General features: G+C 38.6%; 1 protein-coding gene across 1 annotated transcript in view; it reads right to left on the reverse strand.

Moving 5' to 3' along the window:
• bgnb (biglycan b) overlaps window positions 1–14,725 on the reverse strand; it is a 28,395-nt gene extending 13,670 nt beyond the window's left edge. The window contains exon 1 of the mRNA XM_051660161.1: window positions 14,517–14,725. The gene's annotated coding sequence lies outside the window, so the exon portion shown is untranslated. The remainder of the gene's footprint in view (window positions 1–14,516) is intronic.
• Between the last annotated feature and the right edge of the window lie 8,847 nt (window positions 14,726–23,572).

The raw sequence follows: 23,572 nt of genomic DNA on the forward strand, positions 1-23,572 counted from the left end.
GGTAGGGGTGGTTCTATCACAGTGTTCCCACAGGGTCTGTTGTTTGTGCCCAGGTCAGTCCGGGCTGCCGTTCACCTGGGAGTCAGAAGGACTGTGGCACTGGTTCACCAGAGATTCTGGTGGCCGGGTTTGGTGGAGGATGTCTGCCAGTTCGTGGGGTCTGTTCAGTGTGTGCTGTTAGTAAGTCCTCCAATCACCCCCCTGCTAGCCTTCTTCAACTTCTACCCATCCCCTCCTGCCCCTGGTCCCATATTTCCCTTGATTTTGTGTTTGGTCTTCCACACGGTTGTGGACCGGTTTTTCAAGGCAGCCCAATTTATCCCCTTCCCAAATTGCCCTCAGCCTGAGAGACGGCTGTCGCTGTTGTGGATCACATCTTCCAGATTCATGACCTTCCGGTTGACGTGGTCTCCGACAGGGGTCCTCAGTTTGTCTCCCACTTCTGGAAGGAGTTTTGCCGGCAGTTGGGGGCTTCGGTTGCACCCTCAGACCAATGGTCAGACTGAGCGGGCCAACCAGGACCATGATAGGATGCTCCAGTGCTTGGCCTCTAAAAATCCTGCCTCCTGGTGTCAGCAGCTCACCTGGGCTGAGTATACTTTCAACTCTTTCCCAGTGTCGTCCATCGGGCTGTCCCCCTTCCAGTGTTGTTTGAGTTATCAACCACCTCTCTTTCCCTCCCAGGAGCTGGATGCCTCAGTTCCCTCTGTCCAGTCATTCATCAGATGCTGCCATCAGACCTGGAGGTGGGTGGGGGAGGCCCATGTCCAGGTGGGGGAATGCACTAAGGCCCAGGCCAATGCCTGCCATTCAGTTCCTCCTATCTACGTGGTAGGCCAGAAGGTCTGGCTTTCTACTCGGGAAATTCTCCTTAATTTTCCGGCTCGCAAACTTGCCCCTCGCTTTGTCTGTCCCTATCCCATCACCAAGGTCCTAAGTCCAGTCTCTGTCAAACTCAAATTACCCCCTACTCTCAACAGGGTTCACCCTGAATTTCATGTTGCCTGCATTAAACCTTTCATTCTTTCTTCCCTTAATTCCTCTCCTCCCACTCCCCCGCCTCCTCCCCAGATCGCTGATGGGGTTCCCACCTACATGGTCCGGAGGCTGCTGGATGTCAGGAGGAGGGGCGGTGGTTTCCAGTATCTGGTTGACTGGAAGGGATATGGACCGGAGAAGAAGTGTTGGGTCCCAGTCAGGGACATTCTTCATCAGTTCCTCATTGACAATTTCCACCGTTGGCGATCAGTCCACCTGAGAGCACCAGGTGGTGCTCCTGGGGGTGGGGGGGTTGTACTGTCAGGTTCTCTGGCTGATCTGTTTGGTGTGTCTGTTCTGTGTCTGTGTGTTCCCATATTCCCTTTGTGCTTCCTTGTTTTCGTTTGCCATGTGCTGGCAGCTGTTATGGGGTTACCCTGCAGGGGATAGATTCTTGGGTCGAATTTTTTTGATGTGGTAGTGAGTTCTGAACATCGGAGGAAGCCGAAGAAGGCAAGGACATACATTGCGTCTAATGTTTTTGAGATGTTTGGAGATATGTAGCCTTGGTGGAGGGTATTTTGACATCAGATGAGCAGGTCGATGGTGAGGGGTAGCCTAGTATCAGTTCTGGTGGGTTGGGATTTGTTGATATCCTTGATAAGTAGTAAGATCTGGGGATGGTTTATTGAGGAGTTTTTTGCCAAAAATTAGTTTATAAAAGAAATGGATGCTACTTAGGTACCCCTTGATGGTTCCTGAATGGAGACTTTTGGATTTGTTGAGATGTGAGACGAAGGAGGAAATGGAGAGGAGAGAAAAATTGGGAAATGACAGGTTGAAGGTTTGATGGAAATTATATGCTGACTGAAAAGTGATTCTGGAATGGATTTGCTTGCTGAGGCAGCCTCGCGCAAGGAACGGTTCCAGGGTAGGGGAGAATAGGATGGTAGGAAGGAGGGGGGTAAAGTGAGGAGGGGAATGAGTCTGGGGTGGCGTTTGCCGACGGAGGCAGCCTCACGCGGGAATCCGCTCCAATGGTCCATGGATAGTAAAAAGTAGGTGGAAGGATGTTAGCATGAGGAATGGATTGTTTTGGAAAAACAGAGGCATTTGGAATGGTTGTCGATGGAGGATGAGGGAAACGGCCGTGTGAACGGTGGAAATGTCAGAGGATGGATGGTGGGCTTGCTGCATGTAGGGAGATGGGATTGTTGAGATATCTGTCATAAGTGGAGATTTGTTGTGGTAGCTTGGAGAGGAAGAGAAGGAGGCGGAGGGGCCGTGGATGCTTAGACGTGTGGCTTGAAAGATGTGCCGTGGTTGTGGCCCACGAACGGCGCATTGCGCTGTTTGCAGTGTAGTAGGAGTTTGTCGCATGGCCCAAAGACAGCACAGTTGTGGCGCTTGGACAGCACGTGCTTTGACAGTGCTTTTTTTAGACTTGGGTGGAGCATAAGATTGACAGATTGTTGAATGCATGCAGCAATTAGGTTCTATGGCCAAACTTGTTAAGGGTTTGTAATCCAATGATTCGGGCAAAAGTAGAGAAGAATAATGAATTGTTTATCTGCATGAAGCGTTTATCCAGGGCGGGAGGAAAGTAGTGTTATAGTCTAAAGATGAGTAGAAGTTTGTCTAATCACTTGTTTCATGGTTATCAGGCTGCAAGGCGAGGTGAACTCTAATGCAGTAAGGAGGTGAGACATGTTTGCGGAATGATGATGAATGAGTTGTGACACTGCTCGTGGTCCGCCTCTTGCGGAGCCACATTCGGCTCGTGTCTGTTAGGTCAGAAGCTGTATAAAGTTGTAGCATGGTCAAAGCGGGTGCTGCTGCTGCAGTGTGCTCGCGCTAAAATATCTGCGTTGATTTGAAAAGATGTTGTAATTAGAGAAGCGGTCGTTTGTGCACGTAGCCGTCAATGCTGTAAAATGAATGAGCTACTGCAGTAGCTTCTGTCGGAAAACGGGATGATTTAGACAGAAGACCTGTTCTGATGAAGGCGAATGCTTTGCAGCGAAGTTGCATGGGTCTGTTCGTGGGCAATGGGCAGGGCCGAATGCCGGAAACTCTCAATGCTACGTAGAGGTAAGCAGATGTTTATATACTCTTACTCTGGCTGTGTGATTGGTCGGATTAAATGAACTTGCTCCTCCCGAACCTTGTTAATAAAACTACATTTACAAAAGAGGAATAATACATCATAAGCGATTCATCTTAAGGAGACAGTGGTACAAAAAGCGCTGCATAACAAAGTTTCACTAGCATCAGAATAGTAGTATCCAAGACAGATTAGAGTGCAACAAGAACATATCTATTTATTTATTTATTTATTTATTTTTTATGAAGTTAAGTGCTCATGGAAAAGATGTGTATTTAGCCATTTTTTTAAGACAGAGAGTGAGTCTGCTTCACGGATGGAGTTTGGAAGGTCATTCCACCAACATGGTACAGTGAAACCAAAAGTCTGGGAAAGTGTTTTGATGTCTCTTTGTGTTGGTACAACAAGGCTCATTAGCGACAGCAGGCTTCTGGTGGGAACGTAGCACTGCAGAAATTATTTTAGATATGCTGAAGCAGACCCAGTGACTGTTCTGTATGCCAGTATCAGAGCCTTGAATTTGATACGTGCATCAACTGGCAGCCAGTGAAGAGAGACAAGGAGTGGTGTAACATGCGCTCTCTTTGGTACATTAAAGACCAGACGTGTTGTTGCATTCTGGATCATTTGCAGGGGTCTAATTGCGCATGCAGGGAGGCCTGCAATGAGAGCATTACAGTAGTCCAGTCTAGTTATGACAAGTGACTGAACAAGAAGTTGTGTGGCATGTTCAGAGGGGAAGGGTCTTATTTTCCTGATACTGTAGAGTGTAAATCTACATGATCATGCTGTCGAGATGTGGTCTGTGAAATTGAGTTGGTTATCGATGGTTACCCCTAGATTTCTGACCATTTTAGAAGCCGTTATTATAGTTGAACCCAGCTAAACGGTGATGTTGTGTTCAACAGCAGGGTTGGCTGGAAAGACGGGGTTAACTTTTATGTTGATTTATGTGATTTTTGAAGCTTCAAAACTTTTGTACCCATTCACTTGCATTTTATGGGCCAAAAGAGTTGAGAAATTCTTCTAAAAACCTTCATTTGAGTTCAGTAGATGAAAGAGAGAATTTAAATTTTTGGGTGAACTATTCTTTTATGTTCAGCCAACAACAGTTTGCTGTGATTACATCAATGGAACAGTGGTAAGGTTGACATTTGTTTTTCTACGAGGATATTGCAACACGTATATATATATATATATATATATATATATATATATATATATATATATATATATACACACACACACACACACACACACACACACACACACACACACACACATATATATATATATATATATATATATATGTGTGTGTGTGTGTGTGTGTGTGTGTGTGTGTGCATTCTTCAGCACTATCTAGCCTGTTTGCCTGCCTGCCTGTCTACCTACCTACCTACCTACTACTACTGGGCTAAATAATATACTTTTAGTATCATCTAGTGATGTTTCCTGTAAAATCCCTGCAATTTAAGAAAGAATGAAACTAAAGAGACAACTGGTGAGTCTGTGTCTGTAGGACAGGTCTGGTAAGATGGGGTGTGGTGGTGAAAAAAAACTTAAATTGGCCTTCTTAAAACAACCTATTCATTAGACAGGAAGGAGGTAGGAGGGGGATATTTCTGACACTCCCAGTGTTTGTGTGTGTGTATCTGTCTAGATGGGTGGGGAGCCACTACTGATGTCATTTCTGAATGGGCTCCAGCTGAATCTGGTGATGTCATCACTAAGGCTATGAGATGTGGTTAAGGATCTGGAGTCTGCCAAACCCACAGGGGAACCTTACTGATACCTTTAACATGGTTCTGTAATGAAACCCCAAACCCAGCTCAGCCACATACATTCCACCAACCCTCCACCTGTCAGCTCCCGGCTTAACCTTGGCCCTAAAGTTGAACCTGATCTAACCAAGGCCTAAAATTAGCCAACACTTGTCCTATACCCAAGAAAACTAAATCCAAACTAAATCCAAGCTGAACCACGAACTCTGACGTTGAATCATGCACAGCATCACATGATACTGTAAACTATTTCTCATGGCAAAAACTAAAACAACTCTAAAACATGCAATTTTTATTTATTCTCACCACTGTCACCATTGGCTTGCTCACTGTGGGGTTTGTAAGGCATTGTTCTCTGTAAAGCTGCTTTGGAACAATATGTATTTTGAATAAATCGAATAAATCGAAAGGTTGATTAAATTAAATTTAAATTTATAAATGTGTTTATAACATCCAGCTGGACAACAAAAGACCCAGTAAAATTAATTTCCTTCTTAGTTGAATGTCTACACAAGAGGTTTTCATGTGACTCTACAATGAGTTGCCACATTGTTACTGCATTGTAATCCATGTGTTACTATACTGTGCATGTGTGGATGTGCAAGAGAAGCCAGATGGTTACAGGATGTCAGCTTGAGATGCCTCTTGACATTTCCTTTTGGAGGAACTTCAGTGATGTTTCCTAAGAGAGAAGCATGCAATGCAGAAATTCTATGTCTTCTCCATTACTGTCCCATTACTCTTTACTGTTGCATTCAAATATGTGTCTTCAACAACACCACAACATGAGTCAGCATTTGAAAATGGTGCAGAATTCATGAGACATGATTTATAAGACAACATGCAGAGGCTGTATTCAGTGTACACACTCTATTTATGCATTCATGCAAATGCTGTTTATGAAACCACTCTCTCGTTCCTTCATTTAATAAATAGTAAATGGCATATGTGAGAATGAATGAATGAATTCAGACACAGGTATAGACACTGTATTGCTCTTTATGACCTGATATACACACTGCATCCCGAATGACAGAAAAACGTCTCCGGTTACACATGTAACCTCGGTTCCCTGAGATGATAGGAACGAGACATTGCTGTAAGCACTATGGGGAGTCCTTCTTAGATAACCTTGTTGAAACCCTTATACAATCACGGCAGTCCTCTGATTGGCAATGGTGTCTGAGCCCTGCCCCTTCAGGCGTGCAGCTGGCCTTTATAAGCGGGCTGACTGAGGGACAAAAGTGAGTCACTCGTATTATGAAACTCTGAAGTAGTAGTGCGGCCAGCTTTCACAATGTCTCATTCCCTTCATATCAGGGAACCGAGGTTACATCTATAGCCGGAGACGTTCCCTTTCTATTCAGTTCACTCTCACACTAAACCAAACACTAAACAAGAGATATTCATAACAAGTCACAGGCCACAGGCCGATGACGTATAAGTCATATTAAAGTGTATATGAATAGTCCCACATGGCAGATGCCAGATGGAAATGAATGTAGTCTGGGATCTATATGACCATATAGATATACACAGTATGGTTTATTAACCCTCTCACAACATGGTTGGAAAAGTAGGTTTTATTTCTTATGGGAGTACTTATGGCTTTAAAAGGGGCAGTTCAACAGCATATAATAGATGGCTGTGTTGATTATAGTCAGTAGCCCACCCATAATAAGGGCTTAGGCTCACCCGCTTGAATGTAAGAAGCACTCTAAACAGAGAGGACTTGTGAGGAGATGGATGCCACGTCCAGGTTATAAAATCTCATGAATGTGTTTTGTGAGGACCATCCTGCAGCCAAACATATATCTTGTAAGGACACACCATTTGTCCACACCCATGAAGAGGCCATGCCTCTGGTTGAATGCACTTTGACATCAATAGGGCAATTCGTGCCCTGTGGTTCATAAGTGAGGACGATCACATCAACAATCCAGTGGGAGAGCCTTTGTACATTCCTTTTGTACGTCCTCCATAACAAATAAAGAGCTGATCCGACAGCCTAAACTGACGGGTGCCCTCAACATTTGTATGCAATGCCCTCACCATGCATAACATATGCATAGATTGCTCTTCATCTGAATAAAATGGTGGGGGAAAGAAGGCTTGCAAACAAACCACCTGAGCCCTGAAAGGTGTTGATAAAACCTTAGGCACACAGCCTTTGCTAGGTTTAATGGTGGCTTTTGACAGACCTGGACCAAACTCCAGGCATGAGCTGTCAGTCGACAGCACCTGCATGTCACCCGCCCATTTAAATGAGGCCAAAGCCAATAGGAGTGCGGTCTTTAAGGAAAGGGGAATGGGGAATTTGTGAGTGCACCAAATTTAAGCCCCAAGTCGGCACCATAGCAGGGTGAGGGGGTTCATATGCCTCGCTCCCCTAAGGAACTTTATGACTAGATTTTGTTTGCCTATGGACGAGTCAGCCTCCAAGGCATGATATGCTGAGATAGTTGCTACATTAACCTTGAGCGTTGATGGGGTAATACCAGCGTCCAGCCACTCTTGAAGGAATGCCAAAAACTCAGTTATGGGGCAATTCACCAGGTCTTTACCAGGTGAAGAGCACAAATTTGCAAACATGCACCATTTAAGTGCATAGAGGCATCTCATGGACTGTGCTCTAGCCTGTAAATGGTGTTCATCACCAGCTCACAGTAAAGTCTCCCATTAAGCTCACAGGAATCCCACACAAATGTTGTTCATGTAAATGTGTCTCTTTTGAGTCCTATATATCTCCCATCAAACACACCATTTCATCTGGGGCTAGAGCAATAGATAGAGTAGATCTTTCAGTGGACTCACAAAAAAACAAAAAATGATATTAAAAATGTGTCACGCTAGCTGACAGTTCCCAGAACTGCTCATGCATGGTGGATCCAAACAATTAAATATCAGTTGTGCGGTAGCATTTCCTAAGGTAGGCAATAGGCATTAGAGCCTAAAGTATCGTCCAGTGGAATCACATTCTTCAAATTGACATGCCAACAACTATGTGTGTTCCTCTCACATATCCTTACCATCTTTCACTTTTAAAGTCAAACACAAGGGGAAGCAATGGACATTTTTTTAAGCTGCTGACCTGGAATGAAAGCAAACAGGGGAAAGAAGCAGTATACAGTCTGTGCCCAGTCGTAAAAATAGCGGCTAAATTATACTGTGCTCCCCAAAAAAGACTTAATTTGAACTGGCCAAAAGAATGTGAGGAGAGTGGGTCGGGTCCCTGCAACCTTCTCTCCATACAAGCGTCTGCAAACTGCATGTGGTATTTATGAACACAAGCATCAGAATATGCATAAGTACAGTATATGTATGTTTTTACGGGATGGAACACTGTTGGGCTCAGCACATCCAAGCAGCAACTCTTTAATTAGCAGCTGCTCCACAAAACAAGGTGTCTCAATGAGTAAAAGACACAGTACAGCTGATCCCATTGACATCCACACAAAGAGAGGAGAAACAAACAAAAGTCAGACAAAAATTAACTGAGACTAAGGCGATCCTATCCCTCGGCTTGAGTCAAATCCATCAGCGGACAATCTGACGATCATGAAATGTCCTTGTGCACTCTGATATTTATCTCCTGTATAGTGACTTCAGGAATGGCCTGGCTTTGACATAACAGCTGTTTTTTTCTGGTAATTAAGCAGCACAAACTCCTCTATGAGGAATGCAGACAACTATTTATATCACTCAAACTGTTACCAGCCGTGTTAGTCTTAAAGTTAAGTGTTCCTGAGAGAGTAAGAAAGAGAGAGAGAGAGAGAGAGAGAGAGAGAGTGAGAGAGAGAGAGAGAGAGAGAGAGAGAGAGAGCATAAGAGAAAGTAAGAGAGAGAGGCTGGCACACAACAGCACAGTAATTAACAAACTTTTTTTTTTAAAAGTCACTTCATGTCTAAAAGGTTGCCGACCCCTGTCCTGTGGCACAACACTGTAAAACTAAGTGTTGCATAGTACATTGGAATGACTCCACACGTTATTGCTAACACATTACAACACTGAATAAATTATTTAAAATAACTGTTGTAGTGTCTTTGAAGCTGATAAGATCATGAAAAATTCTGTATTATATTTAGATCTTAAGCATCATGAACATGTCTGTTCTCTTTATTAAAACAGTTAATTACTCTTTCAATCTCCACCTAGTCTGGTGTTTCTGACAAAGATACTTCTACAAAGATACAGTATTTAACTAAATGTCAGATTTCAATAATAGAGCACACAGTAGAAACCTTCCCAGAAATGAGAAAAAAAAAAAAAAGAGTAATGCCTACACAGACGAGCACCAACAGAGAACTCTCTCAAAACACTTAAGCATGTTTGCCATGATTACTTTAATGATAATTAAATGCAGCAATAACACATTGGTCAAAGGTGGAATTTCCCTCCACATTTTGAGGCATATGCTTATGTCTGTTTTGAAAGTCTTTGTATCTTATTCATACTGTAGCATTAAGACTGGAAAGCTAACAGTAAAAGTCATGCCGTGTCTGCTACTTTGAGTTACAATACAACTGAGACAGGAGATAAAACATTTGTGGTAGAAAATCACAAGAACCATCAAAAGAAATATGAAAAAGTGCTTTATGAAAAGTTCTGACTTCTGGCCTCTCCGGAGTATATTTGATTTTCTAACAAGTGATAAGAGCTTTGATTGACATCTGCTAACATAGCACTTTAAAAGACAAGATGAAGCTGTAATGAATTTGTTAAATACCCTTTTCAAGATGCAAATTAGGCGAGAAACAACATAGTCTCTTGGTAAACTCATGAGAATTTGTACAAGTTAAACAGATGGCTAAATTGTAAGATTTCATATGAGTTGGCTTGTACAAAAATGACTTTAATTCCCATTTACTGCTCTTAATGACTGGAACCAATTGCAAATTATGCTGAAATTGGACAGTTATATCATATATCTGTACTAGGGCTGTAACTCTATAACAATTTTTAATCAAATGGATTACATGATAGGCAGATTAATTAATCAAATTAATCGCATACATAAATATTTGCTGAGAAAGGCCCTCAAATAACATATATATAATAATAATACAATATATATTGATATTAATTCAATATATAATGATTAAATAATTTTTATTTTTAAATAATTATAGATATAATATATATTATAAATATAATAATTGAATAATTAAAATGCATACATTAGTGTTACATAGTAAAGCAATGTTAAGACAATACAAAAAGTAGCTTTAGAAGGCATATATTGTTTATTTCCATATTATTAAACATAACCCTATAGGCTTAACATAATTGAACATCATTGGCCTATAGTCCTCCCAGGGCCGTAGCCAGTGGGGTGAAAGGTGGTAATGATTCTAGGGGCCAAAATATCCAGGGGGGCCCACAACAAATTCAAAACTATATTTTTTAAATAGGTAATGGGCCCAGAGCAATATACAATCAGGGGGCCCAGAATTCATTGCTGCGGCCCTGAGTCCACCACAGCAATCCGTTTTGCAATTGAATTTGTCAATCTGTCCTAGATAGATTTATTTTAAGGGCTTTTCTAAAGATGCATCAGTGTACACATGTACACTGATGGACGGTTATGAAGGGTCTCACTTTGGTTGCATCACATCATAAAAAGCATTGTAAGGTCACTGTGTCAAGTTAAACATAATTTGAAACATAACAAAATGGTGTTGAGATCCCTGCATTCAGAAGTGCACTCCATCAAGCAGTGTTTGAATGCAACAAGTCATTCTTATCTTGTGTCAAGCAAGCCTGAGTGTGGCTGGTTTGTTGTCTGTACAGCTGAGCATTGCCTGTATAGCTGGTGTTTCTCTTATTGCTTCCTGCAGGAAGGTGCTACTTCAAGCTTGAACTGCTTCAATGGTACTAGGAATATTCCTTATTACAGTCTGGGTACATAATTAATTGTGTTATTTTTTATATAATTAATCACACTAAATTAACATACTAAATCGACAGCCCTACTCTCTACTCTTTAATTGATTTAATTATAAATATTTTTACATACATCTGAAAATGCTTTAGACAGAATGTGCAACAGCTGCATGTAAACTGTGTTCTGGTAGCTGTATTTGAACTGATTTTAACCTAGGTTGATTTATTTATTCCATACTCTGAGTAGTCTGTATTATGTGTTGTTTATTACTTTTTATTTACCTTTTGATGTAATTTGTTGTATTTATTTTTTATTGTGGCATATGGGGCGTGGTCATGTGTCGGTTTGCGGGAGAGGGAGAGCGGTAAGGCTCGTCACCTGGCTCATAATTATTTCTAACACACTATTTCTCTCTCTCTCCGAGTACGGGCTGTCGTGCTTGGTGAACACCCCCTCTGATGCTTCGGCGTGCCTTTTAAGCCTTCTTTCGCTATCACTATAATGAGAGACAGGTGTTAGAAATAATTATGAGCCAGGTGACGAGCCTTACCACTCTCCCGCAGACCAACACATGACCATGCCCCCCATGCCACATTTATATATTCCAAAGTATTCCCCTTCCACCCTTTGCTCTTCGCTCAGAACCAAAAGAAGTTCGAAACAGCTGAGCAACGACATACTGTTTGTGAACATTAAGACACTGGCCTCGCCGCTGGGGGAGACGTCTAGGGTTCCATTTAAATATGAGGATGGTCAAAACTACATGTAAAACCTTAACTAATGTGGCATTAAAATGTGTTATCTTTGACATCATGCCTCATTCTATGAGTATAATTCACATGAGATCAGTAAAAAAAAAAAGCTGTTTTAATCACTCAGTGATGATTCAAATTAATATACACTACCGGTCAAAAGTTTTGAAACACTCATTCTTTATTATAAATTTTTTTTCACATTTTAGAATAATAGTAAAGTCATTAAAACTATGGAATAACATAAATGGAAATATGGGAATTATGTTGTGACTAAACAAAATCTAAAATAAATCAAAACTGTGTTTTATTTTAGCATCTTCAAAGTAGTCACCCTTTGCCTAAAATTTGCAGACATGTACTCTTGACATTTTCTCAAGCAACTTCTTGAGGTATCACCCTGGGATGCTTTTTAAACAGTATTGAAGGAGTTCCCATCTATGTTGGGCACTTATTGGCTGCTTTTCTTTATTATTTGGTCCAAGTCATCCATTTCAAAAAAAAAAAATTTTTGTAATTAAATTTTAGTTTTATAATGAAATAAATTAATATGGTGGCACAATTATATTTTTGTCTACAAAACTAATTTCAAACATTTAATCATACACCTTCAGATCAAAAGATTTTTAAGATCATGAGAAACATTTCAGTTAAGTGTTTCAAAACTTTTGACCGGTAGTGTATATGCAGTAGATTATGTGTAATTTGTCATGTTTCCATTTTGCATTCATGACATTAATGCACTAATATGCTACCATAATATGCACCAGTTGCAGTCTGTTATTGTAATTTATGATGAAACTGATACTACTGCATATATAAGTGTATAAAAGAGTGTTAATGGTCAAAATTCAGACAAAAGAATGATGATAAGAGAGGTATATCTTAATTTGGGCAGATGTGTGAATGGCTTTTGGCAACAGATTGCACATGAGTGCAGCATATAAAACAACAGATTGAATAGGCATTTAAGATTATTTGAGTAGATTTGATTCTTTTTGTAGACTAATTAAACAAAAAACAATTGCATGACATGTTCTTGGAAAATGTCTCTACGAACTCTGTGAATGACTGTACAGATATAGGTAAGTCTGCATCAGGTTGCCAATAACTCTGCACACTGGTGTTTTCATGTTGACTGATCTTAACTGACTGAACAAAGTTTCGAACCACCAAAACAAAGTCAAAAACACCTTCATTTTGGCCAGATTTTGTTCTAAATGTCGTCGCACCGTTCGTTCTTCGATTTCATATGAAGTATGCCGTGACCTTTAGGTTGTCATATGTGAATAAAAATCTTGTTCTTAAGTGACTTGCCAAAATCTGAAATAAATACAAATCTTCCAAAATTGTACTTTTTTCTTCAACAAAAGCCCTTTTCATCTTTCATAATATGACCATTAGGAGCGGTCTGTATGGAGTTCTAACCCAAGCGGGGAGCAGGAAGTTGTTTGGTTTACTGCAGTTTAACCGTGGAAGCCAGTGAACTCACATGACTTTAGTGAATCTGTGGTTCACGACATTAGTTGGCAAGGCCATCGATAAAAAATGTCTCTCAATTGAGGTTTAAACCACAGCTTTAACACTTTTCCTAGGGTCTAATATTCGCTTTCAGTGTTGAACAACCAGCAAAAATCTGTCTTCTTCAACAAAAATGTAGATTTCCAATGTAATACATTTGACCAGTAAAATTAGTCATGTAAATTGAGCTATTTTATCTGTTGCAACTCTCTCTCTCTCTCTCTCTCTCTCTCTTTCTCTCTCTTGACAGACCATTGGGTGGTTCTGGGTTCCATGCACTTGGCTGGAATTAACTGCTGACTTGACTATAATTTGTTAACTTCTGTCTCTAAAAAAAACTTCTGGCTGGCAATGTCTGTTACTGCTCTACATGAATGTGGTGACTGGCACAACACAGAGTGAAGACAGACTTTATTAACAGTACACAGAACTAAGCCTCTAAGTCAAGAAATCTGTGGTGTAGTGTTGTGGAGCTGGTTGTTAAAGGAGTTATATTGAGGGTGAAACAGTGTTATTAAAGAAAAAAAAAGAAAAAAAAAAAAGGTACAGGCAACTTCCACAATTTTATATAGAGACAATTTTCAGAGATAGACACAAAGAGAAAGACAGCAAGGGGAATTGAAATAAAATGATAAAAGAGAAGAGCATTAAATACTTGTGCTTTGGAACATGTGAGATTTGAGAGAATTAAAAAAATCAAGATAAATTGTAACAGTACAGAGCAGATTACAGGTGAACCGATTAGTTTTTAGTGAGTTTATGTGCATCTGAGTCTGACTACAGAGAGTGCAACTAGTTTGCATTGACATTCAGTGGACACAATAGTATTTGGATTTTAACTTCGTTGCATTAAATGTAGGCCTATCACATTAACTATGCAGGTTACACTAATTGTACTAATTTTGAACAGTATATATATATATATTATATATATATATATTTATATATATATATATATACTGTTCAAAATTAGTGTAACCTGCATAGTTAATGTGATAGGCCTACATTTAATGCAACGAAGTTAAAATCCAAATACTATTGTGTATTTGTATATATATATATATATATAATTTCGAACAAATTTATTATACAATTATTTATTTGAAAAGTGTAGGCTACTTGTGAATCTTTCTTTACAATAAATAACAATTGGTTTGATATTTTGTCTCTGCAATGACATTCATACATTTTTAGGTGTGACTGAATGTGAATGTACTATTTGGGTCCAAATATATATTGGGAAAGTAAATTTTCTATGTCTGTGACGCCTATATAGCTCATTAAAACTTAAACAGAGCCTTTATGAGTAAAAGGAAAGTTCAGTATTCAAGTGATCAAAAGGGGTAGGGTGGCTATATCGCCAAAGTCAAACTTAAATACAAAAATAAATAAATTCCTTTGACAGAGAACTACACTATCTGATAACAATGACCTACACAACAAATATGTTTTTGTCAGAATAATAAGAAAAAGCAAGCAAAATCAAATGCCTTACCAGTAATGAGTTGCAAAACTTCCACACTGTGCGCTCGTGCGTCCGATAGTAATCTATTCTTCAGTGACTGTTATCAGGGCTCTGAAATTCGCGCTCTAAAACATATATTCTCGTTGGCGAGCCGCTGTCTTCCTCGGGTCATGAAGCTGTATCTGTCAGTGAAGCGGAGTGCTGGACTGGAGTTACTCACTGAAGAAATGGTTGAACTGAGGCGCGCGGGTTTGGGGTGGGTTGAGCAGTGCCCAGAACTCCAGCCAACCGCTTACAATGATGCACGCAAGTAATGTGTAGGCCTACATAATGTCCGTTCAAAGATCCGTGATTTAATTTGTTAAGCTTTTATTATTATTATTATTATTATTATTATTATTTTACATGCCTTCGAGATTAAACAAATTAAGCGGTTTCTTATCTTCTAAAAACCTGGATATCAATGACTTTAATGAAGAAAAAAGAAAAATATTTTTACTTATTTTATATTTGGCATAGGCTATTTGTACTTTGCAAATTGGGATAAGATGCTGTTTGCTCCCCCAAATGCAAAAGCACCTTCTTTGCACTTAAGTTGCACAAATGTTAGATGCTATTTACACCCCTAATTAAATACTTACAGTATAGGGGCATAACTGCAGCATGTTTATTGTGTTTATTTAGAGTACCAGAGGCATCCTACTACACCAACCCAACCCAGTCTCTTGCCGTTGCGACTGGGTTGACCAACCCCTACTCCTAATCTTCACTTTAAAAAAATTGGTAACACTTTATAATAATGGTCAATCGCATAGGTAACAATGCAGGAATTAATGCAGGATTAATGAGTAGTACTACATTACACTTTAGTTACTGCTATTAACTAGTAGCCTATGGAAACATGATTAACCAATCAGTAAGTAATAGCGAACTGATGACTGAGGTAGTTCACTGTTAGGTAATCATTAATTACTGAATTTGATTTTCCTAATTGAGAACTATCAACTAACTATGGCTAATTTAAAATAACTACTTATTAATTATTAATCAAAACATTAACATGTGTTTAAAATGTGAATGATAACATAACAGCTATCAAAATCATGGCTACTTTGTCTGGTAGAGTTTCATAGTCAGTTTACAGATGTATGTGCCCAACATGTGTATTCCTTGGGATAACTATTCTGTTCATTACAAATTATTAACTGCGGCAGGTTTGATATTGCTGGAGGTCTTAAATTATTTTGGTAACCCATAAGTAATGAGTCAAGTGTTATCACATAAACATGAAGGAATGACTAATTATTTTAAAGTGAGGGTCATGGTAATGCATTATTAATTAATGAATACACACTTGAATATACAAAACATTTTTTTTTGTTTTTTTTGTTTTTTACAAAACATTTTTAAAATTATTTTTTTTACTCAAATATACTGTTTATTGTAAGATACACATCTTACAAGAAGTGTTTAATTTTATGCAAAGTGCTTTTTTTTCTGAGTAACTTAATGGATCCAATGGGGGGGGGGGGGGGGAATGAGTGTCATGTCCATCCAGCTTCGCCATATTCAATGCTCGCTCTGAAACTGAAAGAAGAGCGAGTGCGATTTTGCTCCTCCCTCCCGTCGATCCGCCTGCACGCGGTAAACTTCAACATACATTCTGTTCTGTTCAGACCGAACATAGGCAAAGGAGGAAACATGTCAAATTAATTTGATAAAAACTGTACGTATTGTGAATGTTTGTTAACTATCTGTTTGATTAAATGAATAAAATTTTGGAACAAACACTTGAGTATTCATTACTGCCAAGTAACACCTCACTTACTATTAATGGTTTATAATGTGTTTTCACTTTAGAGTAATGGTCCAGATACCCTTTAACTCCCAAGGAAGGAAACAATAAGATCTCATTAATTAATAATGCATTACTATGTTCCTCACTTTAGAATAATGGTCCAGATCATTAGTAATTCCTTCATACTTATGTGATAACACTTGACTTATTACTTATGGGTTACCAGAATTATTTAAAAAAGACCTTCAGCAATACCAAACATGCGGAAGTTAATAATATGTTAATGAACAGAAGAGATATCCCAAGGAATACACATGTTGGGCACATGGGCGCTGTGTAATATAGTGCAAATAGTCACTCTGTTTATTTTATTTTTTTTTAAGACAGGTTAGTACCACAGTTTTGTTCGATAAATAACTGTTGCCTAACTATGGTATTTTGTAGGAAACTATAATGGTAAATGTGTGTACGTTTTGTATGTTTTATAATCACTCATCACTAAATTTTCTCTTACAAATCAATGGCAGTGGATCATGGTATGAGGATGTTTTGTGGGTGCATATGATTATCAGGTAGACAGGTGTAAAACTGAGGAATGTAAAACCTAAAGGCAACGGTTTAATCTCATAATTGCATCCAAGTTTAATCATTAGTTGTTAACTGTAAAGACATATCTATATTGGGAAAGAAAATAGCCTCAGCCTGTGTCTTGCTGAACTCGATGAACTGTAGCTGTAAAATGCAAAAAAAATTTGAATGGAAGAAGATGCATTAGGAACAGATACTTTAAATTACATGATAGAGGCTGAACTTAAAGGGTTTTTACCATTTTAGTTTTATACTAATATATGTTCATCATCATGATTTGTGAACATGCTCGCTTTTTCTGTGTAATGCTGAGCAATAGAAAGCACAGCTTAATTTATGAAGATGCTGAATTTCAGGTCTGTTTTCTATTGACCATTGGCAACCTGCTCTATCATTCATTTCAGAATTAAGTCTGTGCTGCTGCCAGCACCAACCCACTGACTGCAGCTGAAGGCATTTGAAGAGAAAACTGGTAGATATTCTGAAATGGAAAAGGGTAAGCAGTTTCCTGGTGCTAAATAAGACTTTTCATCCTAAAGACAAGAGTTTCGATGTCAGTACATCTTGCACAGTTAGTTAAACAGTCCTGGCTAGAAGGCTATGGAAGATGTTCCTTTAAGAGTTTGCTATTGTCAGTGTTGTTTTAGTTGAGTGAGGACAGGTATAGCTGATTTTAAAATGTGAAAAATAAATGGTAAAATTTTGCTTATTTTATTGTGTAATATTTCAGTACGGAAAGTCAGCATAAATGTCATCCATATGACTCCAGCGGCTAAAATAATGTCTTCTAAAGCCAAACGGTCACTTTTGGTGCGAAAAGATGAATATTTAAGTACTTTTTAACTCTAAATCATTGCTTCCGTTAAGCAGCAGCAAGAATGCCTATTTAAAATGGCATTTTCACCATATTTTGCAGATTAATAAAAGAAAAACATAATTGGTCAGTGCAATCTTTGGCTCAGAGATTCTTTATTGATGAAGAGTATCAGTCAATGTATTTTTTGTGTGTGTGTGAAAAGATAACATGTTAAACAAATCACTAAAGATTATTTTAATGCCTGTGCAATGCAAGTGTCATAACAAAGTGTGTGAATACATTCACTATATTCATGTAATTATTGACCTGGTTGACAATGTAACACTCAATTTTAAACAGTATGTCTTTTTATCCACTAAGGGATCCTTGTCCTAAAAAAGGCCGAAGAACTCTCTGTAATGTAGCTTGAAAGTTCATTATCTCATCTTAAAATTTGCTACACACATTTACCGTCTACTGTCATCCTTCTACTGTCCTCTTCATCTTTTTAATGTGATCCTACTGTAGTAATAAATCTGTATATGGATGAGCTTCATAAGACATGACTAAACTACACTGGTTGGTGTCTGTTCATTATCAAGTGCCTCTATATGCTAAGTGTGTCTGTGAATTGAATCCTTTCTCCTCTCTGTCTCACTCATTCCATTTTCTTTGCACTCTCTGTAAATTTGGATTGGGCTAACCATCCAGTAAGGGTGTTTTAAGGGCCACTGCCCCTTCTGCCTCCCTTTAATAACAAACACAGGATGCTGCTGTTGCTGGAAAAGGGTAGAAAGAGGACAGCACAGATGGACAAATAAATTCTTGCTCTTTCGAAAAGGTAAATTCTTTTAGCATTGACTATGATAATATTAATTTGTTATATTGAAAATTACAAGTCTTCTACACTCACTTAACCAGCTAAACAATCTTGGTTAACCAGCTTTATGAGACAGTCCATAGCCTATTTGGTCGACTAACTTTACCAACTGAGTTTTAACTTGTTAATTGCCAGGACAAAGGCTTTAAACTTGAAAATGTTAAAATTCTTGCAATTTTCACAGGGACACTTTTAAATAAAGGCAACTGACAAGTCTGACTAAAGGACTAGAAAGAGAATCTGAGAGAAAATAAGATTAGCTGCTCTTGCATGTCTGTGAGCTTATGTAAAGGCCAGTCTTGCTTTCCATGGCAGAGCCAGCTTTAAAAAAAAAGAAACATTTTTAAAAAAACTTGAGGCTGAAGAAAGAACAGTACTTGTTTGTGGGCCAAAGAGGATATGAAGGATAAGAAGGATCTCCTTTTGGATCTTATTCCTAAATCCAAAGATTCTCTGCCAGTCAAAGCTTATGCCATCAGGTTAGTAAGTGCAGCTGACAATGGATGTCAGAACCATTGATAAAACTACTACATAGAAAATATTTGTTTCTCAGAGATTGCTTTTTGTATATCTGAAGAGGCTTAAAGGGATAGTTCACCCAAAAATGACAATTCTCTCATTATTTACTCACCCTCATGATATCCCAGGTGTTTATGACTTTCTTTCTTCACCAGAATACATTTGAAGAAAAACTGAATCATTTCTTAGCTCAGTAGGTCCTTAAAATGCAAGTGAATGGCGATTTCTCTTTTGAAGTTCCAAAACACTCATCATAAACGTCATCAATACGACTCCAGCTGTTAAATTAATGTCTTCTTAAAGGATTAGTTCACCCAAAAATGAAAATTTGCTGATAATTTACTCACCCTCAGGCCACCCAAGCTGTATATGGCTTTCTTTCTTCATCAGAACAGGATTTAAGATTTTTAGGAAAGTATCCCAAGTTTTTAGCTTCATCCAATGCAAGTGAATGGACACCAATTTTTGATAGTCCAAAAAGCATATTTAGGCAGCATCGAAGTAATCCACTCAATTTAAAAAAATCGCTTCCTGTAAACACTCAATGCCTCCCGTCACTGTCGCGTGATGTCATCACATTGGCGCGTTCACACAAGAATTCAGAAATTCCGCTCTGTTTACCACAAAGGAACGTACTTCACTGTAAAAAGTGGTAACCTGCCATTGTTACCTTAAGGTGCAATACTGGACCAACCCTTAAAATTTTGTTTTGTTGGTGTAACCTATTGTTTTCAGGTTGATTTCAGACATTGTTGGGGAAGATGTTTTGATGAAAATAAATGGCATTTTTGTTTTATTCAAATATGCTCCCCCAAGCTAAAATCACTGTCAGATATGTTATACAAAACCAGGGGTTAAATTGGGTCAGTACGGTCCAGAACGACGTTCCGGCACCTTCGATTCCAAAAAGAAAAGAAAATGCTTGTTTGTCAATCCATCCCATTTATTGTATTCTCTGTTGCAGTTTTTGCTTGATCCATTTGACACATTCCATCTCTATTTAGCAAGTGTACTTGTTAAAAAATATTTCAAGTTAATTATGCTTCGCTCTAGTCAGTTGCGGGCTAGTAGCCATACCGCGCTGTGGTCTGATCTCTGTTTCAAAGAATGGCATCAACTGAAGGTCACGTGACGTCATGCGAGGAGCAGACGTGTAAACGACGAGCTCTGTGCACTTTGCTAGTTTTTTAATTATTTTCATGTTATAATCTGGTGAGATTCGATACACCCAGCTACATATTTGTTCTTTGAGGTAAACATGGCAAAGAAGTCAAATCCTCGGGCTCTGGAGACATTAAAAGACACTTACGTGCTCAAGACTCGGTTTGGACGGTGCGACGGGAGAAATCCAGAGTCAACTGTCCAATATGTCTGTGATGCTGACAAAGGTTGTTGCTGACTTGGAGGATCTCGCTGTAATACGTCGATCGATTATGGTGATGGAAACAAAATTCTCTGAGTTGGTTACAAGAGTGGCAGATGTTGAGAAATGGATCGATTATCTGGAGTCATCAGAAAGGGAATTATTCGCTAATCTGCTAGCACCAAGATAGACGTGGAAAGCATTTTGGAAAAGCTGGAAGATCTTGAAAATAGGAGTCGACGAAATAATGTACGGATTGTTGGAATTCCTGAACATGAAGAAGGCAGAGATATGGTGAAATTCTTAGATGAGCTCTTCCCGAGTCTGCTCGACATAACAGGCCACAAGCTGGAAATCGAGCGAGTTTACAGAGTCCCGGCTCGCAGATCTGCTGAGGGGGACAGGGCCCGATCAATTCTGGCCAAATTTCTGAGATCATCCGATAAAGATCTTGTGTTGCGCGAGGCGAGGAGCAAAGGAAAGCTTTCTTGGAAGAATCATAATATTTTCTTGTTCCCGGACTTTGCGAATTCGACAAGAGAGAAACATGATCGATTCAAGGAATGTAAGAAACTCTTACAATCAACAGAAGGTCGCTTTTGTACCAAACTGAGAATAGACACAAAGGATGGCCGCAAAGTATTTACATGTCCCAAGCAAACACTGTCCTTCATAGAAACAATGGGGGTTTTATGTTGACTCGCTTAATACACTCTTGACCATCCGAGGAACCGGAACGCCTGTTTTGTTTCTTTTTGTGCTGGTTCTGCCTAGCAGCTGGAGTTTGTTTTGTGGAATAACACTGCTTTGGGACAGTTGTGGATGAATCTGTTAGTTCTTTGTGCTTATGCCTCCTGTTGGCTGGAGTTTGTTTTGTGGAGTATTTTTGCGGGACATTGGAATGTTTATGTCATCTGCTGCACTCATAAACAGCCGGCTCACTGAACACTTGTTTGTCTGTCTGAGGAAACTGAACGGCTTTATATCAGCTGGAATTTGTTTTGTGGAAGAACACACCTTCGAGACAGTTCTGTGAATGAATCTACATGTGCTTTGTGTTTATTCTGCCTATTGGCTGGGGTTTGTTTTACAAAGTATTTTCTGTTATGTAATTTTGCCTCACAAAATTTGTGCAGAAGCACCTGACTTGAGCAATCCGATGGCAAAGTTGTCACAGGGGCTCTCGTAGGCGTACATGGACCTGTTGAGTTTAGAGGGATTGATGCCGGTTGGCGCTGTCGTGCGCGGGGATAATGCGCACGTTTCTCTTTTTTCTGTTTGTTTGGTTTGGGGGTATGATTGTTGCACTAATGTTGGAATGTGGTCTGTATAATCTTGTTTTTGACACACAATTTATTTTTTCTACTTTTATCAAAATGTCAAATGTTAATATGAGTGAGTTATCTTTCTCCATGTGGAATGTGAATGGGTTGGGGCATCCCATAAAAAGAAGGAAGGTTATTTATTTTCTTAAGTGTAAGAAATTTGATATAGTGTTTCTTCAAGAAACACATATTTCCTCGCAGGAAGCTGAAAAATTTGGGAAGATATGGGGGTGGGCATGTTTTCTTTAGTGCTGGCTCAAGTAAGAGCAGAGGAGTCATTACATTGATAAGTAAACATCTACAATTCAAATTTCTCAAACAGATTAAAGATAAATTAAGGAGAATCGTTATTGTTTTAGCAGAAGTTCAGGGGCAAAGGTTGGTTTTGGCTAATATTTATGCACCTAACGTTGATGATCAGGGCTTTTTTATTGATCTCAAAGGGATGTTGCAAGCCGCTGGCACCCCTCATGATATAATATTGGGAGGAGACTTTAATCTTTTGATGGACTCAGTTCTTGATAATAGTGAAGCAAAAGTGTGTAAACCCCCTCGAGCAACATTGACGCTTCACAGGATGTGTAAAAATCTTGGTCTTGCAGATATTTGCAGAATTTTGAACCCATCTGGTAGGCACTATACATTTTTTTCATCAGTCCATAAGATTTATTCTAGAATAGATTATTTATTTATTTATTTATTTGTTATTATTTTTTATCTAAGTCCCTCATTTCATCTGTTGTAGATTGCTCAGTTGGAAACATCTTAGTCTTGGATCACGCCCTGGTGAGTTTAGAAGTGTTGCCACATATGGAGAAAAATAAATCATATAGTTGTTGAAAGTTGATTCCGTGTTTTCATGGACTGTTTGTGTTGATTTGAGTTTGGAATCAATAAAAAATATTAATGACAATATACTGTATATACTTTTAATTACTGATATGCAGTAACGATTTTGCCTAGTTGTTAAAAATGTGTATACATGAAGGAGGTTTGAATCCGAAATCACTCACATCCAAAGCAACAATAACATTGATCAAATATATCATACAACTTGAGATCAAAAGACCACTCGACCAACACACTGTAAAATATTTCACTGTTATTTGTATTATATTTATGTGTTCTCCATTTTTGTTGAATCAATATTTTATTTGTATTTGTATTTTTTGTGTTTTTTTTTCTTTTGGAATTTTTTTTTCTCGCAAATGCATAGTGGGATTCACTAGTGAAAATGCTTCACGCCACTGTGAAGAATTTTAAACTCTTTTATAATTTAACGCAAATGTTTTCATTACAACATGAGTAAAAGTTAGTTGTGTTAAGGTGTTTGTTTCCCTCCTTAAGAACAATGTGCATTTGCTTTTAAATTGTAACATAATTAGATTTAAGTTTAGCATGTTCTATAACAGGGGTGGGCAACTATTTTGGTAAAGGGGCCACATCGGGCTTTAAGTAGTGCATAGGGGGCCACATTGTATTCCTTCTGAGATACAATGTTCCGCATTGATTTGATTTTTGTATCTTTTAAGCTCAGAAATAGTTGTGTACTCAATTTTCTGAAGTGTATATGTGACTAATGGGACTATTCAAATCAAATCAAATCACTTTTATTGTCACACAACCATATACACAAGTGCAATAGTGTGTGAAATTCTTGGGTGCAGTTCCGAGCAACATAGTAGTCGTGACAGTGATGAGACATATACCAATTTACAATAAACATAAGATTTACAACACAATAAAAAATCTAGTATACACATAATTACACATAACACAATATACAAATAATAACATTCAATGTACAATATACAATA

The sequence above is a fragment of the Myxocyprinus asiaticus genome, chromosome 28 (genome assembly GCF_019703515.2).
Source record: "Myxocyprinus asiaticus isolate MX2 ecotype Aquarium Trade chromosome 28, UBuf_Myxa_2, whole genome shotgun sequence".
Classification (NCBI taxonomy): domain Eukaryota; kingdom Metazoa; phylum Chordata; class Actinopteri; order Cypriniformes; family Catostomidae; genus Myxocyprinus; species Myxocyprinus asiaticus.